General features: G+C 49.7%; 1 protein-coding gene across 2 annotated transcripts in view; it reads right to left on the bottom strand.

Moving 5' to 3' along the window:
- The window catches only part of LOC147115369 (lipoma-preferred partner homolog), a 377,893-nt gene that overhangs the window by 252,024 nt on the left and 103,397 nt on the right, over positions 1–22,472 (bottom strand). For both annotated transcript variants that reach the window (XM_085989630.1, XM_085989631.1), the window contains exon 2: positions 6,884–7,011. The gene's annotated coding sequence lies outside the window, so the exon portion shown is untranslated. The remainder of the gene's footprint in view (positions 1–6,883; positions 7,012–22,472) is intronic.

The following is a 22,472-nucleotide window of genomic DNA, read 5'->3' as shown; positions in this document are numbered from 1 at the left end:
CATTCTGCTTTCTGTGCCGGTGAGATGAGGGACTCCCGAGACCTAAAGGAAGGAAGACTGAAAAGGTAAGAAAAGGTCATTTAAACTTCTTTAAACACTTTAGACATACCAAGCACACTTACCTTTGCACTCATGCACCCATCACTCACCTGAACACCGACATCGCGACCCCTCCAACTCCTTCAACCCGACGGCCCGCCTCGCAAACTTGGCGTGGTTTGGCGCCATCGGGAATCCCACATTTCAGCATTTAAAATAGGGATTAGGCTAAAATCTGCCTGTTAACTACCTGTTAACAGGCAGTTAATTGGCACTAATCCCCTTCCCGCCTCGGGGAGGCGGGTCCCAGTGCGGGTCGGGTACCCGCCTCCTTTGAAACTGGCATGGAGGCGGGTTGGGTGCAGGATGGGTCGGGGCCCCTGATTTCGGGATTTTAACATACCGCACGCCTCCAATCCCGCCTCCACGGCTCAATGAAAATCCTGCCCATAGAGTACAAAAGCAAGGAAGTGATGCTAAACCTTTATAAAACACTGGTTAGGCCCCAGCTGGAGTATTGTGTCCAATTCTGGGCACCACAGTTTAGGAAGGATGTCAAGGCCTTGGAGAGGGTGCAGAGGAGATTTACTAGAATGGTTCCAGGGATGAGGGACTTCAGTTATGTGGAGAGACTGGAGAAGCTGGGGTTGTTCTCCTTAGAGCAGAGAAGGTTAAGGGGAGATTTGAAGTTTTCAAAATTATGAAGGGTTTTGATAGAGTAAATGCGGAGAAACTGGACGAGGGAATTGGATGTAATATCTCCAAATTTGCAGACGACACAAAGCTGGGTGGGAGGGTAAGCTGTGAGGAGGATGTCGTGAAACTCCAGTACGATTTGGACAGGTTGGGTGATTGGGCAGAAACATGGCAAATGCACTATAATGTGGATAAATGTGAGGTTATCCACTTTGGTGGCAAAAACAGGAAGGCAGATTATTATTTGAATGGCAATAGATTGGGAGATGGGGAAGTGCAACGAGACCTGGGCGTCCTTGTGCACCAGTCGCTGAAGGTAAGCATGCAGGTGCAGCAGGCGGTTAAGAAGGCAAATGGTATGTTGGCCTTTGTAGCGAGAGGGTTTGAGTACAGGAACAAGGATGTCTTGCTACAGTTGTACAGGGCCTTGGTGAGGCTGCACCTTGAGTATTGTGTGCAGTTTTGGTCCCCTTACCTGAGGAAGGACGTTCTTGCCATGGAGGGAGTGCAGCGAAGATTCACCAGGCTGATACCTGGGATGGCAGGAATGACGTATGAGGAGAGATTGTGTCGATTGGGCTTATACTCACTGGAATTTAGAAGATTGAGAGGGGATCTCATCGAAACCTATAAAATCCTGTCAGGCCTGGACAGACTAGATGCAGGAAGGATGTTTCTGATGGCCGGGGAGTCCAGAACCAGGGGTCATAGTCTAAGGATAAGGGGTAAGCCATTTAGGACTGAAATGAGGAGGAATTTCTTCACCCAGAGAGTGGTGAACCTGTGGAATTCTCTACCACAGAGGGCGGTGGAGGCCAGTTCATTAAATATATTCAAGAAAGAGTTGGATATATTTCTTGAGGCTAAAGGGATCAAGGGATATGGGGAGAAGGCAGGGACAGGGTACTGAATTTGGATGATCAGCCATGATCTCATTGAATGGCGGAGCAGGCTCGAAGGGCCGAATGGCCTACTCCTGCTCCTATCTTCTATGTTTCTATGTTTCAAGTGGCAGGAGGGTCGGTAACCAGAGGACACAGATTTAGGGTAATTGGCCAAAGAGCCAGAGGGGGAGATGAGAAGAATCTTTTTACGCAGCGAGTTGTTGTGATCGGGAACGCGCTGCCTGAAAGGGCGGTGGAAGCAGATTCAACAATAACTTTCAAAAGGGGGAATTGGATAAATGCTTGAAGGAGATAAAATTGCAGGGCTGTGGGGAAAGAGCGGGGGAGTGGGACTAATTGGCTCACTCGTTCAAAGAGCCGGCACAGGCACGATGGGCTGAATGGCCTCCTCTGTGCTGTATCAATCTGTGATTCTCTGAAAGGCTCACCATAAACCTGCAGACTCACTCACAAAGGAAGGCCAGATGTGTCAACAGAGCAGTCAAAATACGGCTGTTCAAAGTATTCAGTACCTTTGAAATGCCAAACAAAACAGACCCTGTGCACATCCAAGACTTTGCAACTTTGCCAAACTCAAAGACGTTCAATGTCATTATGTTGCTCTTCTCAACTTGAAAGGGTGTTTGTCTGAACTTAGGTCCTGCCCCAGTGTCTGAGGACGAGCTGTACTATTGGTCTCTCGCCAATCCTATCTGTTCTTCCCTGCTATTTTACTTTTGAGGAAACTAAATGGAACTCTCAAAGGCCTTAGTGATAGCGAGTCAAGCTCGTATCGACTTGCCCCCCTCCCTCAATCCCCTCCCCCTCCACTCCCCACAAAATTGCTTTCAGAGAAGTTGAACCAGCCTGGTGAGGGCAGCAGGAAAGGTAAAGCATCTCCATGTTCTGCACTCCAGCTGAAATCAGCATCCAAGGGTTTAGGATCCCTTTAAAAGAATCATTTCACCTGTAGAGAGGATCCTGGGCAATCTGAGTGCTCCACAGTGAAACAGACGGGACCCTCGCTGTAATGTCCCAGTTGAAGAATCGCAGACAGTTCTTGCTTTAACATCACATCTCAAGGGTGCAAGAAGGGGCCTTGGTTTAACAGTACAAAGGCCCTGGTTTAATGGTAGAAAGGCCCTGGTTTAATGACACATCTGAAGGACGGCAGCAGCTGAGCAGGCTCCCCTACTGTAAACATGTAAGATGTCTCACTCCCCGCACCAGCCACCCCACATCTCGCCTCTCTGAGTGAGGTTGCTGAAGTTAATGATAAATTCGGGCAGATTTCTGCTGTGGCCTGGTTCACTAGTGTGGCCAAGTTCCCATCACGTGGACCCAGCAGAAGGTCAACACTTTCATCCCATCAGGTGCCAGAGCTGAAAGGTCAGCCTGCTAATGCTCTGGACCACCCAGTCCATTTTCAGAGTCCCGCATCTATTTTTAATTTTGAAAGGAATAAATCATGAATGACGTTAGAATGACATTTTTCTGGAACATTTCACTTGTTCGCTCAGTCGATGAATCAGAGGCAGCAGTGACACAAAAGGGGGCGAAATTAGTCTGCGGGGCGCGGGTGCGTGACACGAGTGATAGGGAATCAGCAGCCATGTTTTATTCCGCCCCATTCCTGATTTTTTTTTATTCGTTCCTGGAATGTGGGTGTCACTGGCAAGGCCAGCATTTATTGCCCATCCCTAGTTGCCCTTGAGAAGGTGGTGGTGAGCCGCTTTCTTGAGCCGCTGCAGTCCGTGTGGTGAAGGTACTCCCACAGTGCTGTTAGGGAGGGAGTTCCAGGATTTTGACCCAGCAACGATGAAGGATCGGCGATATATTTCCAAGTCAGGATGGTGTGTGACTTGGAGGGAAATTTGGAGGTGGTGGTGTTCCCATGCGCCTGCTGCCTTTGTCCTTCTAGGTGGTAGAGGTTGCGGGTTTGGGAAGTGCTGTCGAAGAAGCCTTGGCGAGTTGCTGCAGTGCATCTTGTAGATGGTACACACTGCAGCCACGGTACGCCGGTGGTGGAGGAAGTGAATGTTTAAGGTGGTGGAAGAGGTGCCAATCAAGTGGTCTGCTTTGTCCTGGATGGTGTCGAGCTTCTTGAGAGTTGTCGGAGCTGCACTCATCCAGGCAAGTGGAGAGTATTCCATCACACTCCTGACTTGTGTATTGTAGATGGTGGAAAGGCTTTGGGGAGTCAGGAGGTGAGGCACTCGCCGCAGAATATCCAGCCTCTGACCTGCTCTTGTAGCCACAGTATTTATGTGGCTGGTCCAATTAAGTTTCTGGTCAATGATGACCCTCAGCATGTTGATTAGTGGGGTATTCGCTGATGGTAATGCCGTTCAATGTCAATAGGTGCTGGTTAGACTCTTGCTTGTTGGAGATAGTCACTGCCTGGCACTTGTGTGGCGCGAATGTTACCTGACACTTATCAGCCCAAGCTTGAATGTCATCCTCGTCTTGCTGCATGCGGGCATGAACATCCCCACTTCCGACCTTATGATGGAGGGAAGGTCATTGAAGATGGTTGGGGCCAGTTCACTACCCTGAGGAACTCCTGCAGCGATGTCCTGGGGCTGTGATGATTGACATAGAAACATAGAAGATAGGAGCAGGAGCAGGCCATTCGGCCCCTCGAGCCTGCTCCGCCATTCAATGCGATCATGGCTGATCATCCAAATTCAGTACCCGGTCCCTGCTTTCTCCCCATACCCCTTGATCCCTTTAGCCTTAAGAAATATATCCAACTCCTTCTTGAATATATTTAATGAATTGGCCTCTACTGCCTTCTGTGGTAGAGAATTCCACAGGTTCACCACTCTCTGGGTGAAGAAATTCCTCCTCATTTCTGTCCTAAATGGCTTAGGCTGTGACCCCTGGTTCTGGACTCCCCGACCATCGGGAACATCCTTCCTGCATCTAGTCTGTCCAGTCCTGTCAGAATTTTATAAGTTTCAATGAGATCCCCTCTCGTTCGTCTAAACTCCAGCAAGTATAAGCCCAATCGACCCAATCTCTTCTCATACGTCATTCCTGCCATCCCAGGTATCAGCCTGGTGAATCTTCACTGAACTCCTTCCGTGACAAGAACATCCTTCATCAGGTAAGGCGACCAAAACTGCAGGTCTCGTTGCACTTCCCCTTCTCCCAATCTATTGCCATTCAGATAATAATCTGCCTTCCTGTTTTTGACATCAATGTGGATAACCTCACATTTATCCACGTTATATTGCATCTGCCATGCTTCTGCCCAATCACCCAACCTGTCCAAATCATCCTGGAGTTTCTCGACATCCTCCTCACAGCACACACGCCCACCCAGCTTTGTGTCGTCTGCAAATTTGGAGATATTACATCTGGTTCCCTTGTCTAGATCATTAATATATATTGTGAATAGCTGGGGTCCAAGGACCGATCCCTGCGGTACCCCACTAGTCACTGCCTGCCACTCGGAAAAAGACCCGTTTATTCCAACTCTTTGCTTTCTGTCTGCCAACCAGTTCTCTATCCAAGTCAATACCTTGCCCCCAATCCCATGTGCTTTAACTTTACACGCTAATCTCTTATGCGGGACCTTATCGAAAGCCTTCTGAAAGTCCAAATACAGGAAACTTTTTTTTATCCGGCACCGACGGGACCGAAAGCTATAGTAAAAGATACGGAGAGCTGAGAGCTCCGTATAAAGCAACAAACCCTGTTGCTTAGCAACAAGTGCAGAACAATGGCCACAAGTTCCAAGCGTCTCTGTAGCTTTGCAACAGCTGCAGCCACACCCTTGCACAGCAACAGATCGAGGAAGGCAAGTACAATATGAAGTAAAACTTACCTGAACCTACTCCTGAATTTTGCCGGTTAACCGAGATTTCCGGTTATTTAGGTGCCGGTAAATCGAAAGTTTCCTGTACACCACATCCACTGGTTCTCCCTTATCTATTTTACCAGTTACATCCTCAATAAATATAAGCTAGTGACTAATAAATCCAATAGGGAATTCAGGAAAAACTTTTTTACCCAGAGAGTGGTGAGAATGTGGAACTTGCTCCCACAGGGAGTGGTTGAGGCGAATAGTATCGATGCATTTAAGGGAAAGTTAGGTAAGCATATGAGGGAGAAAGGAATAGAGGGATATGTTGATGGAGTGTGATGAAGTAGGGTGGGAGGAGGTTCAGTTCGAGTATAATTGTATGTAACGCGGGGAGGGGGGCGATTCGCTATCGTCAGTTTCGGGCCCCGCCCCCCCATGACCAATTTCACCCCCATTGTGTAAGTGTATACAATAATATTTGAACCCCAGACTGTTGACTCTCACACTGCTGACCCAGGCACTAATTCACGAGGTGTGAACACGATTCCTCAGTATACTGGTAAATGCTTTCTATGTAGTGTGGGAGTTCAGCAAGCATAGTTAGCCTTAACTCACAAACTATGAAGCACATGTGAATGAAGTAAAACTATCAACTGCACTACTGTGACCTCCATCTGCTTTGGTTTTAAATATTGGCACAACGGGTTCTGGCAGTCTTAAGTGGCAATCACTGGGAGCAGAATGGAAAATACAATCTCCATCTCCATGCACTGATCTCAAGAGGCCCATCTGTCAGTCCCTTGTAACCCCTTATCCTTGGCAGCACGATCTTACAGGAAATTTTGGAGGTATGGAAACAAGTATGTACCCAATCATTGAGAGCATCTTAATTGGGCTCTGACAAGGACTGAGATACAACCTGCGCTCTCCTGCATTTCCCAGTGATATGCATCAACTCTAAATAGTCAGATGTCAGGTCCAATGCAGCAACATTTCCATTTACTGCAACCTTGTGTGTTGACACAATGCGACTGGCAATCTGGCGCCTTCCAGAGAAGATAAGGAAATCTTTCCATTTAATTTCGGAATCGTAAACACTTTCTCCCATTGCAATAACCATTTTCAACGAGTTCCAATGGGTAAGTGTTGAAGTTGTTCACGTGTACAAGTTCTGCCCGTTTACACCGATACTAAAATTTGTCCCCGAAGCTCGGGAATTCCCTCCCTAAACCTTTCCGTCTCTCCGCCTCCCTCTCCTCCTTTAAGACGCTCCTTAAAACCTCCCTCTTTAACCAAGCTTTCGGTACCTGGCTCAATATCTCCTGATGTGGCTCGGTGTCAAAATTTTTTTTGATAACGTTCCTGTGAAGCGCCCTGGGGCATTTTACTACATTAAAGGCGCTATATAAATACAAGTTGTTGTTGTCTGAAATCTAAGCTGCAATCTGCTCACCTGTACATCTGAAGTTGCACCTGATTCATAATGGTCAGAAAGCAAGGTTGGCGGAGGTGGGAATCCCCCAGGGAATGTCGGGAACTGGCTCAATCCTTCGACAGGCGGAGGAGGTAGAGGAAGTTCACCTGTAGACAAAACAAGGAAATTCCAATGTCATTAATCTTAGTTCAACTGACCAACATTACGAACAGAATGCAGCAACTAATTACCCAACACATCAATCACACACCATACAGAAAACTGGCTCTTTGCCCAAACTCATCAATCAACAAGCAGTGTTTCAGAAAGAGACTGCGCTTTTCTGCTGCTTCCTCCACGGCTCACTGCCCTCCCGTTACTCTTTACGCCTCTTGTCTTTTTATTTCTATTTAGCCTGCGTTTGAACCCCACTCCAGAGACTTGAGCTCATTATCTAGACCGAAACTCCCAGTGCAGTACTGAGGGAGCGCTGCACTGTCGGAGGGGCAGTACTGAGGGAGTGCTGCACTGTCGAGGGGCAGTACTGAGGGAGCGCTGCACTGTCGAGGGGCAGTACTGAGGCAGTGCTGCACTGTCGAGGGGCAGTACTGAGGGAGCGCTGCACTGTCGAGGGGCAGTACTGAGGGAGCGCTGCACTGTCGAGGGGCAGTACTGAGGGAGTGCTGCACTGTCGAGGGGCAGTACTGAGGGAGTGCTGCACTGTCGAGGGGCAGTACTGAGGGAGCACTGCACTATCGGAGGGGCAGTACTGAGGGAGCACTGCACTGTCAGAGGGGCAGTACTGAGGGAGTGCCGCACTGTCGGAGGGGCAGTAGTGAGGGAGTGCTGCACTGTCGAGGGGCAGTACTGAGGGAGCACTGCACTGTCAGAGGGGCAGTACTGAGGGAGCGCTGCACTGTCGGAGGGGCAGTACTGAGGGAGCGCCGCACTGTCGAGGGGCAGTACTGAGGGAGCACTGCACTATCGGAGGGGCAGTATTGAGGGAGCACTGCACTGTCGGAGGGGCAGTACTGAGGGAGCACTGCACTGTCGGAGGAGCAGTACTGAGGGAGTACTGCACTGTCGAGGGGCAGTACTGAGGGAGTGCTGCAATGCCGGAGGGGCAGTACTGAGAGAGTTCTGAACTGTCGGAGGGGCAGTACTGAGGGAGCTCTGCACTGTTGGAGGGGCAGTACTGAGGGAGCGCTCCAATGTCGGAGGGGCAGTACTGAGGGAGCGCTGCACTGTCGGAGGGGTAGTACTGAGGGAGCACTGCACTGTTGGAGGGGCAGTACTGAGGGAGCGCCGCACTGTCGGAGGGGCAGTACTGAGGGAGCGCCGCACTGTCGGAGGGGCAGTACTGAGGGAGTGCTGCACTGTCAAGGGGCAGTACTGAGGGAGCACTGCACTGTCGAGGGGCAGTACTGAGGGAGCACTGCACTATCGGAGGGGCAGTACTGAGGGAGCACTGCACTGTCGGAGGGGCAGTACTGAGGGAGCACTGCACTGTCGGAGGAGCAGTACTGAGGGAGTTCTGAACTGTCGGAGGGGCAGTACTGAGGGAGCTCTGCACTGTCGGAGGGGCAGTACTGAGGGAACGCTGCACTGTCGGAGGGGCAGTTCTGAGGGAGCGCTACACTATCGCAGGGGCAGTACTGAGGGAGCGCTGCACTGTCGGAGGGACAGTACCGAGGGAGATACCGTCTTTTGGATTAGACATTAAACCGAGGCCCCATCTACTGTCTCAGGTGGACGTAAAAGATCCCACAGCACTATTCGAAGAAGAGCAGGGGAGTTATCCCTGGTGTCCTGGGGCCAATGTTTATCCCCCAACCAACATCAATAATACAGTACCGGGGCTGCAGTGTGTACCATCTACAAGATGCACTGCAGCAACTCGCCAAGGCTTCTTCGGCAGCACCTCCCAAACCCGCGACCTCTTCCACCTAGAAGGACAAGGGCAGCAGGTGCACGGGAACACCACCACCTCCAAGTTCCCCTCCAAGTCACACACCATCCTGACTTGGAAATATATCACCGTTTCTTCATCGTTGCTGGGTCACAATCCTGGAACTCCCTCCCTAACAGCACTGTGGGAGTACCTTCACCACACGGACTGCAATGGTTCAAGAAGGTGGCTCACCACCACCTTCTCGAGGGCAATTAGGGATGGGCAATAAATGCTGGCCTTGCCAGCGACGCCCACATCCCATAAACAAATTTTAAAAAAGATTATCTGGTCATTATCACATTGCTGTTTGTGGGAGCTTGCTGTGCGCAAATTGTCTGCCGTGTTTCCTACATTACAACAGCGACTACACTTCAAAGCTGCTTCATTGGCTGTGAAGTGCTTTGGGACGTCCTGAGGGTGTGAACGATGATATAGAAATACAAGTCTTTCTTTCTGGTTCCTCATCTGCATTGATAGGCCCACACCCCGCCACACACCTGAATACAGACTCGACCCAACTTATCAGTGTCCTGTCTCTGTATCCCAAACCAGGAGAGACTCCGGCCCTGTGTCGCTGAGAGAGGAGGGGAGACTCGGTCTTGGTCAGTGGGAGGGACGGAGGAGAGACCCGGCCTTGGTCAGTGGGAGGGACGGAGGAGAGACTCGGCCTTGGTCAGTGGGAGGGACGGAGGAGAGACTCGGCCTTGGTCAGTGGGAGGGACGGAGGAGAGGCTCGGCCTTGGTCAGTGGGAGGGACGGAGGAGAGACTCGACCTTGGTCAGTGGGAGGGACGGAGGAGAGACTCGGCCTTGGTCAGTGGGAGGGACGGAGGAGAGACTCGGCCTTGGTCAGTGGGAGGGACGGGGGAGAGAATCGGCCTTGGTCAGTGGGAGGGACGGAGGAGAGACTCGGCCTTGGTCAGTGGGAGGGACAGAGGAGAGACTCGGCCTTGGTCAGTGGGAGGGACGGGGGAGAGAATCGGCCTTGGTCAGTGGGAGGGACGGAGGACAGACTCGGCCTTGGTCAGTGAGAGGGACGGAGGAGAGACTCGGCCTTGGTCAGTGGGAGGGACGGAGGAGAGACTCGGCCTTGGTCAGTGAGGGATGGAGGAGAGACTCGGCCTTGGTCAGTGGGAGGGACGGGGGAGAGAATCGGCCTTGGTCAGTGGGAGGGACGGAGGAGAGACTCGGCCTTGGTCAGTGGGAGGGACGGAGGAGAGACTCGGCCTTGGTCAGTGGGAGGGACGGAGGGGAGACTCGGCCTTGGTCAGTGAGAGGGACGGAGGACAGACTCGGCCTTGGTCAGTGAGAGGGACGGAGGAGAGACTCGGCCTTGGTCAGTGGGAGGGACGGAGAGACTCGGCCTTGGTCAGTGGGAGGGACGGAGGACAGACTCGGCCTTGGTCAGTGAAAGGGACGGAGGAGAGACTCGGCCTTGGTCAGTGGGAGGGACGGAGGAGAGACTCGGCCTTGGTCAGTGGGAGGGACGGAGGAGAGACTCGGCCTTGGTCAGTGAGAGGGACGGAGGAGAGACTCGGCCTTGGTCAGTGGGAGGGACGGAGGAGAGACTCGGCCTTGGTCAGTGGGAGGGACGGAGGGGAGACTCGGCCTTGGTCAGTGAGAGGGACGGAGGACAGACTCGGCCTTGGTCAGTGAGAGGGACGGGGGAGAGACTCGGCCTTGGTCAGTGGGAGGGACGGAGAGACTCGGCCTTGGTCAGTGGGAGGGACGGGGCAGCAGTAACCACAGGAACCCACTGCCCTTGGTGCAAGGAACAGTATTGTGTGGTTGCCAGCACATTACAGAACTACCTGTGTTACTCAGACAGGACCCCTTTTCTTGTCCTGTGTGGGCTGCGATTCAAAACGGTGCAAAAATAAAATGCTCAAGGTATCCAGAATTAAAATATCTCTCAGCATATGATTCCACTTAAAATTCAATGTGAAAAACTAACAATAAGCGGTGAAGTTTCCGCAGCTCCAGTCACTGCACATTCAAAGTGACAGACAGACTGGTGTTTATACAACACCTCACCAACTCCCTCAGAATCCTCTAAACACACCCCACGTATTTGGAAAGACTTTGAAGATCAGTGTCTGTTATTCTGTAGGCAAATGGTGAAGGAACATTCTGCACATCAGGATCCTAGAAACAGCGATGAGATGAATGGCCAATTAAACGTGTTTGTGTTGCTGTTGGTTGAGGAAGGAATGTTGGCCGGGACACCGGGAGAACTCCCTGTTCCTCTTCGATTAGTGCCATGGGATCTAAGTGAAACCACCAAACAGGCAGGCAGGTCCTGTGAATCCCGTGTCGTTCACAGTTCCAGCTTTCCAGACCAGGAATAATCTGTCCCCCTTCCCCCGCACCATCAGCTCCTCCCGATCTAGTGCCCACCACTCGTGCTCAGAGCATAAACACAAGACAGAGGCGCTCAGTGTCATCCCACTAACTTCAGCCAAACAGCAAACTTGCTTTGAGAATAAGGGATGATAATAAACAGCACAACTTCCCAGACAGAGTGTGAAATTCCTTTCGAAATGCTGAGTCGGTGATTGTTCGTTAGGTAGGAGACAGCGAGTGGGGATAAAGGGAACTTTCTCTAATTGGGATGTAACATGTGGTGTTCCCCAGGGGTCTGTACTCGGGCCTCTGCTTTTCACTGTATATATTAATGACTCGGTCGAAGGAATAGAGAGTTGTGTATCTAAGTTTACAGATGACATTAGTTTCTCTGTGTCTATCCTATTAAATCCTCTTGAAGACCTTGATTAGATCGTCCCTCCAACCTTCTGAACTCCAGGGAATACAAACCAAGTATATGCAAGCTGCCCTGATAACATGACCCTGGCCATCGTTCCGCTGTTTCCTCCTTTATCAGTACGGGCACCTCTTTCTTAGGCTGGGCATCCATTTTTGTTTCTAATTACGCCTGTGAAGTGCTTCGGGATGTTTCTCTGCATCAATGTGCTACATAAAGGCAAGTTGTTCTTGCTGTTGTTGAATATCTCTGTCACTGGGGTTTTTTTTGTTTGCAATGGCTGGACATTTGCAAGAGTTTTTTCCTGTGTTTAAATATAGAGTGCGGTAAGTAAATACTCTGTGAAACACAAAACCTCCAGAGCTCCGGCGAGCAAGGAATCTCCTGTTAATCATAAATATTACAGAGGAACCTGAAACATGCGAAGGTTCAGAGAGTCCAAGCTGAGGGACCAAGCTCACACGTGACCCGAAAACCTTAGCGCACCACCTCCGGGAGGCCAATCAATGCAGCCCCATTTGCATTTATCTTCTTAGTCACTGGTTTGTCCGGTTTGAGGTTTCTGGGGCAGAGCAGGCCTGATACTGAGTCAAAATCCTGGAACTCCCTCCCTAATACCACTGTGGGAGCACATTCACCACACGGACTGCAGCGGTTCAAGAAGGTGGCTCACCACCACCTTCTCGAGGGAAACTAGGGGATGGGCAATAAATGCTGGCCTTGCCAGCGACACCCACATCCAGAAAATGAATATTAAAACTATGTACCCCCATCAATACCAAAACGGTGCACTGGAGATGAAATCATGAAAGCTGCGGGTTGTCCTGTCGCTGGTGTGTGTATATACATAGTAGTCTTACATTGTACTTACAGCACAGAAACAGGCCATTCGGCCCAACTGGCCCGTGCCGGTGTTTATGCTCCACACCAGCCTCCTCCCACCTCATCAACATATCCTTCTAATCCTTTCTCCCTCACGTGCTTGTCGAGCTTCCCCTTAAATACATCGATACTATTCACCTCAACCACTCTCTCTGGCACATCCTCACCACTCTCTGGGGAAAGAAGTTTCTCCTGAATTCCAGATTGGATTTATTGGTGACTATCTTATATTTATGGCCCCCTAGTTCTGGTCTCCCCCACAAATGGAAACATCTTCTCTATGTTTACCCAATCAAAGCACGTCATAATTTTAAAGTCCTCTATCAGGTCACCTCTCGGTCTTCTCCTTTCTAGAGAAAAGAGCCCCGGCCCATTCAATCTTTCCTGATAGGTATAATCTCTCAGCTCTGGTTTCATTCTTGTAAATCTCTGCACATTCTCCAGTGCCTCTATATCCTTTTTAAAATATCATAGAATCATAGAAAGTTACAGCACGGAAGGAGGCCATTTCGGCCCATTGTGTCCGCGCCGGCCAACAAAGAGCTATCCAGCCTAATCCCACTTCCCAGCTCTTGGTCCGTAGCCCTGCAGGTTACAGCATCCCAAGTACTTTTTAAATGTGGTTAGGGTTCCTGCATCTATCATCCTTTCAGGCATAGAAACATAGAAGATAGGAGCAGGAGTCGGCCATTCGGCCCCTCGAGCCTGCTCCGCCATTCAATGAGATCATGGCTGATCATCCAAACTCAGTACCCTGTCCCTGCCTTCTCCCCATATCCCTTGATCCCTTTAGCCTTAAGAAATATATCCAACTCCTTCTTGAATATATTTAATGAATTGGCCTCTACTGCCTTCAGTGGTAGAGAATTCCACAGGTTCACCACTCTCTGGGTGAAGAAATTCCTCCTCATTTCTGTCCTAAAAGGCCTACCCCTTATCCTTAGACTGTGACCCCTGGTTCTGGATTCCCCGACCGTTGGGAACATCCTCCCTGCATCTAGTCTGTCCAGTCCTGCCAGAATTTTATAAGCTTCAATGAGATCCCCTCTCATTCTTCTAAACTCCAGCGAGTACAAGCCCAATCGACCCAATCTCTCCTCAAACGTCATTCCTGCCATCCCAGGTATCAGACTGGTGAATCTTCGCTGAACTCCTTCCATGGCAAGAATATCCTTCCTCAGATAAGGCGACCAAAACTGCACACAATACTCAAGATGTGGTCTCACCAAGGCCCTGTACAACTGCAGCAACACATCCTTGTTCCTGTACTCAAACCCTCTCGCTACGAAGGCCAACATACCATTTGCCTTCTTAACCGCCTGCTGCACCTGCATGCTTACCTTCAGCGACTGGTGCACAAGGACACCCAGGTCTCGTTGCACTTCCCCTTCTCCCAATCTATTGCCATTCAGATAATAATCTGCCTTCCTGTTTTTGACACCAAAATGGATAACCTCACATTTATCCACGTTATATTGCATCTGCCATGCTTCTGCCCAATCACCCAACCTGTCCAAATCATACTGTAGTTTCTTGGCATCCTCCTCACAGCACACACGCCCACCCAGCTTTGTGTCGTCTGCAAATTTGGAGATATTACATCTAGTTCCCTTGTCTAGATCATTTATATATATTGTGAATAGCTGGGGTCCAAGGACCGATCCCTGCGGTACCCCACTAGTCACTGCCTGCCACTCTGAAAAAGACCCGTTTATTCCAACTCTTTACTTTCTATCTGCCAACCAGTTCTCTATCCAAGTCAATACCTTGCCCCCAATCCCATGTGCCTTAACTTTACACGCTAATCTCTTATGTGGGACCTTATCGAAAGCCTTCTGAAAGTCCAAATACACCACATCCAGTGGTTCTCCCTTATCTATTTTACTAGTTACATCCTCAAAAAATTCCAGTAGATTAGTCAAGCAAGATTTACCTTTTGTAAATCCATGTTGACTTTGTCCGATCCGGTCACTTTTTTCCAAGTGCTCTGCTATTACATCTTTTATAATAGACTCTAGCATTTTCCCCACTACCAATATCAGGCTTACCGGTCTGTAATTCCCCGTTTTCTCTCTACTACCCTTTTTGAACAGTGGGGTAACATTAGCTACCCGCCAATCTATGGGTACTGTTCCAGAGTCTATCGAATTTTGGAAGATGAACAGCAATGCATCTACTATTTCTAGGGCCACTTCCTTAAATACCCTAGGATGTAGATTATCAGGCCCTGGGGATTTATCGGCCTTCAATCATAAGAACATAAGAAATAGGAGCAGGAGTAGGCCAATCGGCCCCTCGAGCCTGCTCCGCCATTCAATAAGATCATGGCTGATCTGATCCTAACCGCCAATCCACTATCATAGAACCATCTCCTGAATCTAACAGAATTAGAAACACGAAATAGGAGCAGGTTCAGGCTACACGGCCCCTGGGCCCGCTCCGCTACCCACAGGGCCATAACCGATCCGAACCTTGTCTCATGTCCAAATTCCTGCCCGCTCCCCGTAACCCTTAATTCCCTTTACTTCTAGGAAACTGTCTATTTCTGTTTTAAATTTATGTAATAATGTAGCTTCTACAGCTTTTTGGGGCAGCATATTCCATGGACCTACCACCCTCTGAGTGAAGTAGTTCCTCCTCATCTCAGTTTTGAAAGAGCAGCCCCTTATTCTAAGACTATGCCCCCTAGTTCTAGTTTCACCCATCATCGGGAACATCCTCCCCGCATCCACCCGATCCAACCCCTTCACAATCTTATATGTTTCAATAAGATCGCCTCTCATTCTTCTGAACTCCAATGAGTAGAGTCCCAATCTACTCAACCTCTCCTCATATGTCCATCCCCTCATCCCCGGGATTAACCGAGTGAACCTTCTTTGTACTGACTCGAGAGCAAGTATGTCCTTTCTTAACTATGGACACCAAAACTGTACGCAGTATTCCAGGTGCGGTCTCACCAATACCTTGTACAACTGAAGCAATACCTCCCTATTTTTATATTCTATCCCCCTAGCAATGAAAGCCAACATTCCATTGGCCTTCTTAATCACTTGCTGCACCTGCATACTAACCTTTTGAGTTTCGTGCACCAGGACCCCCAGATCCCTTTGTACTTCAGTACTTTCCAGTTTCTTGCCATTAAGATAATAACTTGCTCTATGATTTTTCCTGCCAATGTGCATAACCTCACACTTTCCAGTATTGTATTCCATCTGCCAAATCTCTGCCCACTTACTTAGCCTGTCTATGTCCCCTTGCAGGTTTTTTATGTCCTCCTCACTCACTACTTTCCCTCCCATCTTAGTATCATCTGCAAACTTTGATATGTTACACTCGGTCCCCTCCTCCAAATCGTTAATATAGATTGTAAAGAGTTGGGGACCCAGCACTGACCCCTGCGGAACACCACTAGTTACTGATTGCCAGTCTGAGAATGAACCATTTATCCCAACTCTCTGCCTTCTGTTAGATAGCCAATCCTCTATCCATGCCAGAATATTACCTCCAATCCCGTGATTTTTTATCTTAAGCAATAATCTTTTGTGTGGCACCTTGTCAAATGCCTTTTGGAAGTCTAAATACACTACGTCCACTGGTTCACCTTTATCCACCCTATATGTTACCTCCTCAAAGAACTCCAACAAATTTGTCAAACATGACTTCCCCTTCATAAAACCATGCTGACTTTGTCCTATTAAATTATGATTATCCAAATGTCCTGTTACTGTCTCCTTAATAATGGACTCCAAAATTTTACCTACCACAGATGTTAGGCTAACTGGTCTATAGTTTCCAGCCTTCTGTCTACTGCCCTTTTTAAATAAGGGTGTTACATTAGCAGTTTTCCAGTCTGCCGGGACCTTTGCTGAGTCCAGGGAGTTTTGGAAAATTATTACCAATGCATCCACAATCCCTACCGCCACTTCCCTCAAGACCCTAGGATGTAAGCCATCAGGTACAGGTGATTTATCCGCCTGGAGTCCCATTATTTTACCGAGTACCACTTCCTTAGTGATTTTGATCGTGTTTAGCTCCTCCCCCCCTTTAGCCCCCTGTTTGTCCAGTGCATCAATTTCCCTAACACCATTTCCCTACAAATACTGATTTCTTTCAATTCCTCCCTTTCTTCAGACCCTATGTTCCCCGACTTTTCTGGGAGGTTATTTGTGTCCTCCTTTGTGAAGACAGAACCAAAATATGTATTTAATTGGTCTGCCATTTCTTTGTTCCCCATTATAAATTCCCCTGATTCTGACAGCAAGGGACCTACGCTTGGCTTCACCAATCTTTTTCTCTTCACATATCTATAAAAGCTTTTACAGTCAGTTTTTATGTTCCCTGCTAGCTTACTCTCATATTCTCTTTTCCCTTTCTTAATTAATCCCTTTGTCCTCCTTTGTTGAATCCTAAACTGCTCCCAATCCTCAGGATTATTGCTTTTTCTGGCCAATTTATATGTCCTCTCCTTGGATCTTATGCTATCCCTAATTTCCCTCGTTAGCCACGGTTGAGTCACCTTTTTTGTTTTATTTTTATGCAGTGAGTTCCAGACCCCCACAACCCTCTGGGTGAAGAAATTTCCCCTCAAATCCCCTCTAAACCTTCCACCAATTACTTTAAATCTGTGACCCCTGGTTTTTGACCCCTCTGCTAAGGGAAATAGGTCCTTTCTATCCACTTTATCTATGCCCCTCATAATTTTATACACCTCAATAAGGTCTCCCCTCAGCCTCCTCTGTTCCAAGGAAAACAGACCCAGCCTATCCAGTCTTTCCTCATAGCTAAGATTCTCTACTCCCAGCAACATCCTTGTAAATCTCCTCTGTACCCTCTCTAGTGCAATCACATCTTTCCTGTAATGTGGTGACCAGAACTGCACGCAGTACTCTAGCTGAGGCCTAACTAGTGTTTTATACAGTTGAAGCATAACCCCCCTGCTCTTGTATTCTATGCCACGGCTAATAAAGGCAAGCATTCCGTATGCCTTCTTAACCATCTTATCTACCTGTCCTGCTACCTTCAGGGATCTGTGGACATGCACTGCAAGGTCCCTTTGTTCCTCTACACTTCTCAGTGTCCTACCATTTAATGTGTATTCCCTTTCCTTGTTAGCCCTCCCCAAATGCATTACCCCACACTTCTCCGGATTGAATTCCATTTGCCACTGTTCTGCCCACCTGACCAATTTATTGATATCTTCCTGCAGTCTACAGCTTCCTTCTTCAGTATTTTAGTATCATCTGCAAACTTCTTAATCATTACCCCTATATTCAAGTCTAGATTATTGATATATACCACAAAAAGCAAGGGACCTAGCACTGAGCCCTGCAGAACCCCACTGGGCACAGCCTTCAAGTCACAAAAATGCCCATCAACCATTACCCTCTGCTTCCTGCCTCCGAGTCAGTTTTGAATCCAACTTGACACTTTGCCCTGGATCCCATGGGCTTTTAACTTCGTGACCAGTCTGCCACGTGGAACCTTATCAAAAGCCTTGCTAAAGTCCATATACACTACATCAAATGCACTATCCTCATCTACCCTCCTTGTTACCTCCTCAAAAAATTCAATCAAGTTTGTCAGACACGTCCTTCCCTTAACAAATCCGTGCTGACTATCCTTGATTAATCCGTGTCTTTCTAAATGAAGATTTATCCTGTCCCTCAGAATTCTTTCCAATAATTTCCCCACCACCGAGGTTAGGCTGACTGGCCTGTAATTACTCGGTCTATCCTTTTCTCCCTTTTTAAACAAGGGTACCACATTAGCAGTCCTCCAGTCCTCCGGCACCACACCTGAAGCCAGAGAGGATTAGAAAATGATGGTCAGGGCCTCTGCTATTTCCTCTTTTGCTTCGCTTAACAGCCTGGGATACATTTCATCCGGGCCTGGGGATTTATCCACTTTTAAATCTGCTAAACCCCTCAATACTTCCTCTCTCACTATGTTTATTTCATCTAATATTTCACACTCCTCCCCCCCTGATAGCAATGTCTGCTTCGCCCCTCCCCTTTGTGAAAACAGGCGCAAAGTATTCATTAAGAACCCTACTGACATCTCCCGCCTCCACACACAGATTACCCTCATGATCTCTCATAGGCCCTACCCGTTCTTTAGTTATCCTCTTACGCTTAATATATTTATAAAACATCTTTGGGTTTTCCTTGATTTTACTTGCCAAGAATTTTTCATGCTCTCTCTTTGCTTTCCTAATATCATTTTGAATTGCACCCCTGCACTTTCTGTACTCCTCTAAAGATTCTGAAGTATTTAGCCCTCGGTATCTGTCATACGCCTCCCTCTTTTTCTACGGAGACCAGAACTGCTCACAGTGCTCCAAGTGTGGTCTAACCAAGGTTCGATTCAGATTTAACACAACTTCTCTGCTTTTCAATTCTATCCCTCTAGAAATTAACCCCAGTGCTTTGTTTGCTTTTTTAATTAACCTGTGTCGCTACTTTTAGTGATTTGTGCATCTGTACCCCCAGATCCCTCTGCTCCTCCATCCCATTCAGATTCTGATTTTACAAAGAGTATGTGACCTCCTTATCCTTCCTACCAAAATGTATCACCTCATACTTATCCATAGTGAGGTTCATTTGTCAATTAGACACCCATTCTACAAGTTTATTAATGTCTTTCTGTATTAACAACACCCCCCCAATTTGGTGTCATCTGCAAATTTTGACATTGTACTTCCGATTCCTGAGTCCAAATTCTTTATGTAAATGGTGAACAACAGTGGTCCTTGCCGATCCCTGTGGTCCCAGCACTGACCCCTGTGGTCCCCGGCGCCGATCCCTGTGGTCCCCGGCGCCGATCCCTGTGGTCCCCGGCGCCGATCCCTGTGGTCCCCGGCGCCGATCCCTGTGGTCCCAGCACTGACCCCTGTGGTCCCCGGCGCCGATCCCTGTGGTCCCCGGCGCCGATCCCTGTGGTCCCAGCACTGACCCCTGTGGTCCCCGGCGCCGATCCCTGTGGTCCCCGGCGCCGATCCCTGTGGTCCCCGGCGCCGATCCCTGTGGTCCCAGCACCGATCCCTGTGGTCCCCGGCGCCGATCCCTGTGGTCCCAGCACTGACCCCTGTGGTCCCCGGCGCCGATCCCTGTGGTCCCAGCACTGACCCCTGTGGTCCCCGGCGCCGATCCCTGTGGTCCCCGGCGCCGATCCCTGTGGTCCCAGCACTGACCCCTGTGGTCCCCGGCGCCGATCCCTGTGGTCCCCGGCGCCGATCCCTGTGGTCCCCGGCGCCGATCCCTGTGGTCCCAGCACTGATCCCTGTGGTCCCCGGCGCCGATCCCTGTGGTCCCCGGCGCCGATCCCTGTGGTCCCCGGCGCCGATCCCTGTGGTCCCAGCACTGATCCCTGTGGTCCCCGGCGCCGATCCCTGTGGTCCCCGGCGCCGATCCCTGTGGTCCCCGGCGCCGATCCCTGTGGTCCCAGCACTGATCCCTGTGGTCCCCGGCGCCGATCCCTGTGGTCCCCGGCGCCGATCCCTGTGGTCCCCGGCGCCGATCCCTGTGGTCCCCGGCGCCGATCCCTGTGGTCCCCGGCGCCGATCCCTGTGGAACACCACATCATAACTTTCTAACCCTAACCCTATGAATCACAGAATGATGCAGCCCAGAAGGAAGCCATTCGGCCCATCGTGTCTGTGCCGGCTCTTTGAAAAAGCTATCCAATTAGTCCCACTCCCCCCTGCTCTATCCCCATAACCCAGTAAATTATTTCACTTCAAGTATCTGCCCAGGCCAATATTTATCCTGTAATCAACATCATTAAAAAACAGATTATCTGGTCATTATCACATTGCTGTTTGTGGGAGCTTGCTGTGCGCAAATTGGCTGCCGTGTTTCCCACATTACACCAGTGATTACAATTTTTTTTTAAAAGCACTTCATTTGGTGTAAAGCGTTTGGGGTCGTGAAAGACGGTATAGAAATGCAATAGAATTACAGTATGCAGATGACGTTTGTGTCTGCGCTCACTCTGAGGTCGAACTCCAAACCATCGTCAACACCTTCACTGAAGCGTATGAGAGCATGGGCCTTACACTAAACATCCATAAGACAAAGGTCCTCTACCAACCTGCCCCCGCCACACAGTACTGCCCCCTGATTATCAAAATCCACGACAAGGCCTTGGACAACGTGGACCACTTTCCATATCTCGGGAGCCTACTGTCAACAAGGGCAGACGTTGATGACGAAGTCCAACACCGCCTTCAGTGCGCCAGTGCAGCCTTCGGTCGCCTGAGGAAGAGAGTGTTTGAAGACCTGGACCTCAAACCCGGCACTAAGCTCATGGTCTACAGGGCAGTAGTGATACCCGCCCTGCTGTATGCCTCAGAGACATGGACCATGTACAGCAGGCACCTCAAAGCACTGGAGAGGTACCACCAACGCTGCCTCCGCAAGATCCTGCAAATCCATTGGCAGGATAGGCGCACCAACGTCAGTGTTCTCACTCAGGCCAACATCCCCAGCATCGAAGCTTTGACCACGCTCGATCAGCTCCGATGGACGGGCCACATCGTCCACATGCCCGATACGAGGCTCCCAAAGCAAGCGCTCTACTTGGAGCTCTGACACGGCAAGAGAGCCCCGGGTGGCCAGAGGAAACGCTTCAAGGACACCCTGAAAGCCTCCTTGAAAGAATGCAACATCCCCACTGACACCTGTGACTCCCTGGCCCAAGACCGCACAAAGTGGAGGAGAAGCATCTGGGAAGGCGCCGAACACCTCGAGTCTCTTCGCCGGGAGCAAGTGGAAGCCAAGCACAAACAGCGGAAGGAGCGCACGTCAACCCAAGCACCCCACCCACCCGCCCCTTCAACCATCGACTGCGCCACCTGTGACAGAGACTGCAGGTCCCGCATTGGACGCATCAGTCACCTGAGAACTCATTTTTAGCACGGAAGCAAGTCATCCTCGGTTCCGAGGGACTGCCTAAGAGAAATGCAAGTCTTTCTTTTCTTTCTATCCAAATCTCTTTTGAATCTTACTATTGAATCTGCTTCCACCGCCCTTTCAGGCAGCGCATTCCAGGTCACAACAACTCACTGCGTAAAAAATGTTTCCTCATCTCGCCTCTGGTTCTTTTCCCAATCACCTTCACTCTGTGTCCTCTGGTTACCGACCCTCCTGCCACTGGAAACAGTTTCTCCTTAGTTACTCCATCAAAACCCTTCATGATTTTAAAATATCATCCCTCTCCAGAGCTATAATAGTTTCCTTGACCAATACTGTGCCCACCCCACTTTTTTCTCCTTCCTATCTTTTCTGAACACCTTGTAGCCATAGAATCGTAGAAACTTACAGCCCAGAAAGATGCCATTCGGCCCGTCGTGCCAGTGCTGGCTCTTTGAACGAGCCGTCGTGCTCAGACCGCCCCCCCGCCCCCCAGCTTTCTGTCGGGAACCCTGTCAGTGCCTCATCCTCCAGGACCGTCCAACTCCCTTTTCAAATTATTGATGGAATCAGCTTCCGCCACCTGTTGAGGTCGAGCGTTCCCGATCCCCACAACTCTCGGAGTGAAAACATTTCCCCTCCTCTCCCCTACTATTCCTATACTCATGAGCACATGGCACTGGGAGTAATCCAGAGATTACTACCTTTGATGTCCTGCTTTTTAACTTCCTCCCTAACTCCTAAAACTCTGCCTACAGGACCTCAACCCTTTTCCTTCCCATGTCATTGGTTCACACATGGACCACGACTGCTGACTGTTCCCCTTCCCCCCTCAAAATGCTCTGCACCCTCTCAGTGATGTCCTTTATCCTGGCACCAGGGAGGCAACACACCCTGTGGGACTCATATCGGCGGTTGCAGAAACGCCCATCTATCCCCGACTATTGAATCCCCAATGACTACTGCATTTCTGCACGTTGCTGTGCCCCCTGTGCAGTCAGTTGCCCGACAGTGCCGTGGCTGTGCTCCAGACTGCACTCCCCCAAGGTGTTGTCATCCTCACTGGTATTCAGCGTTGAAAGCCTGTTAGAGTGTGACAGACAACTGGAGCATTCCGGCACTGCCT

This window comes from Somniosus microcephalus, chromosome 6 (assembly GCF_052327205.1).
Source record: "Somniosus microcephalus isolate GS21.2 chromosome 6, FLI_Smic_1.0, whole genome shotgun sequence".
Lineage (NCBI taxonomy): Eukaryota > Metazoa > Chordata > Chondrichthyes > Squaliformes > Somniosidae > Somniosus > Somniosus microcephalus.
This window is presented reverse-complemented; position numbering and strand designations above follow the sequence as displayed.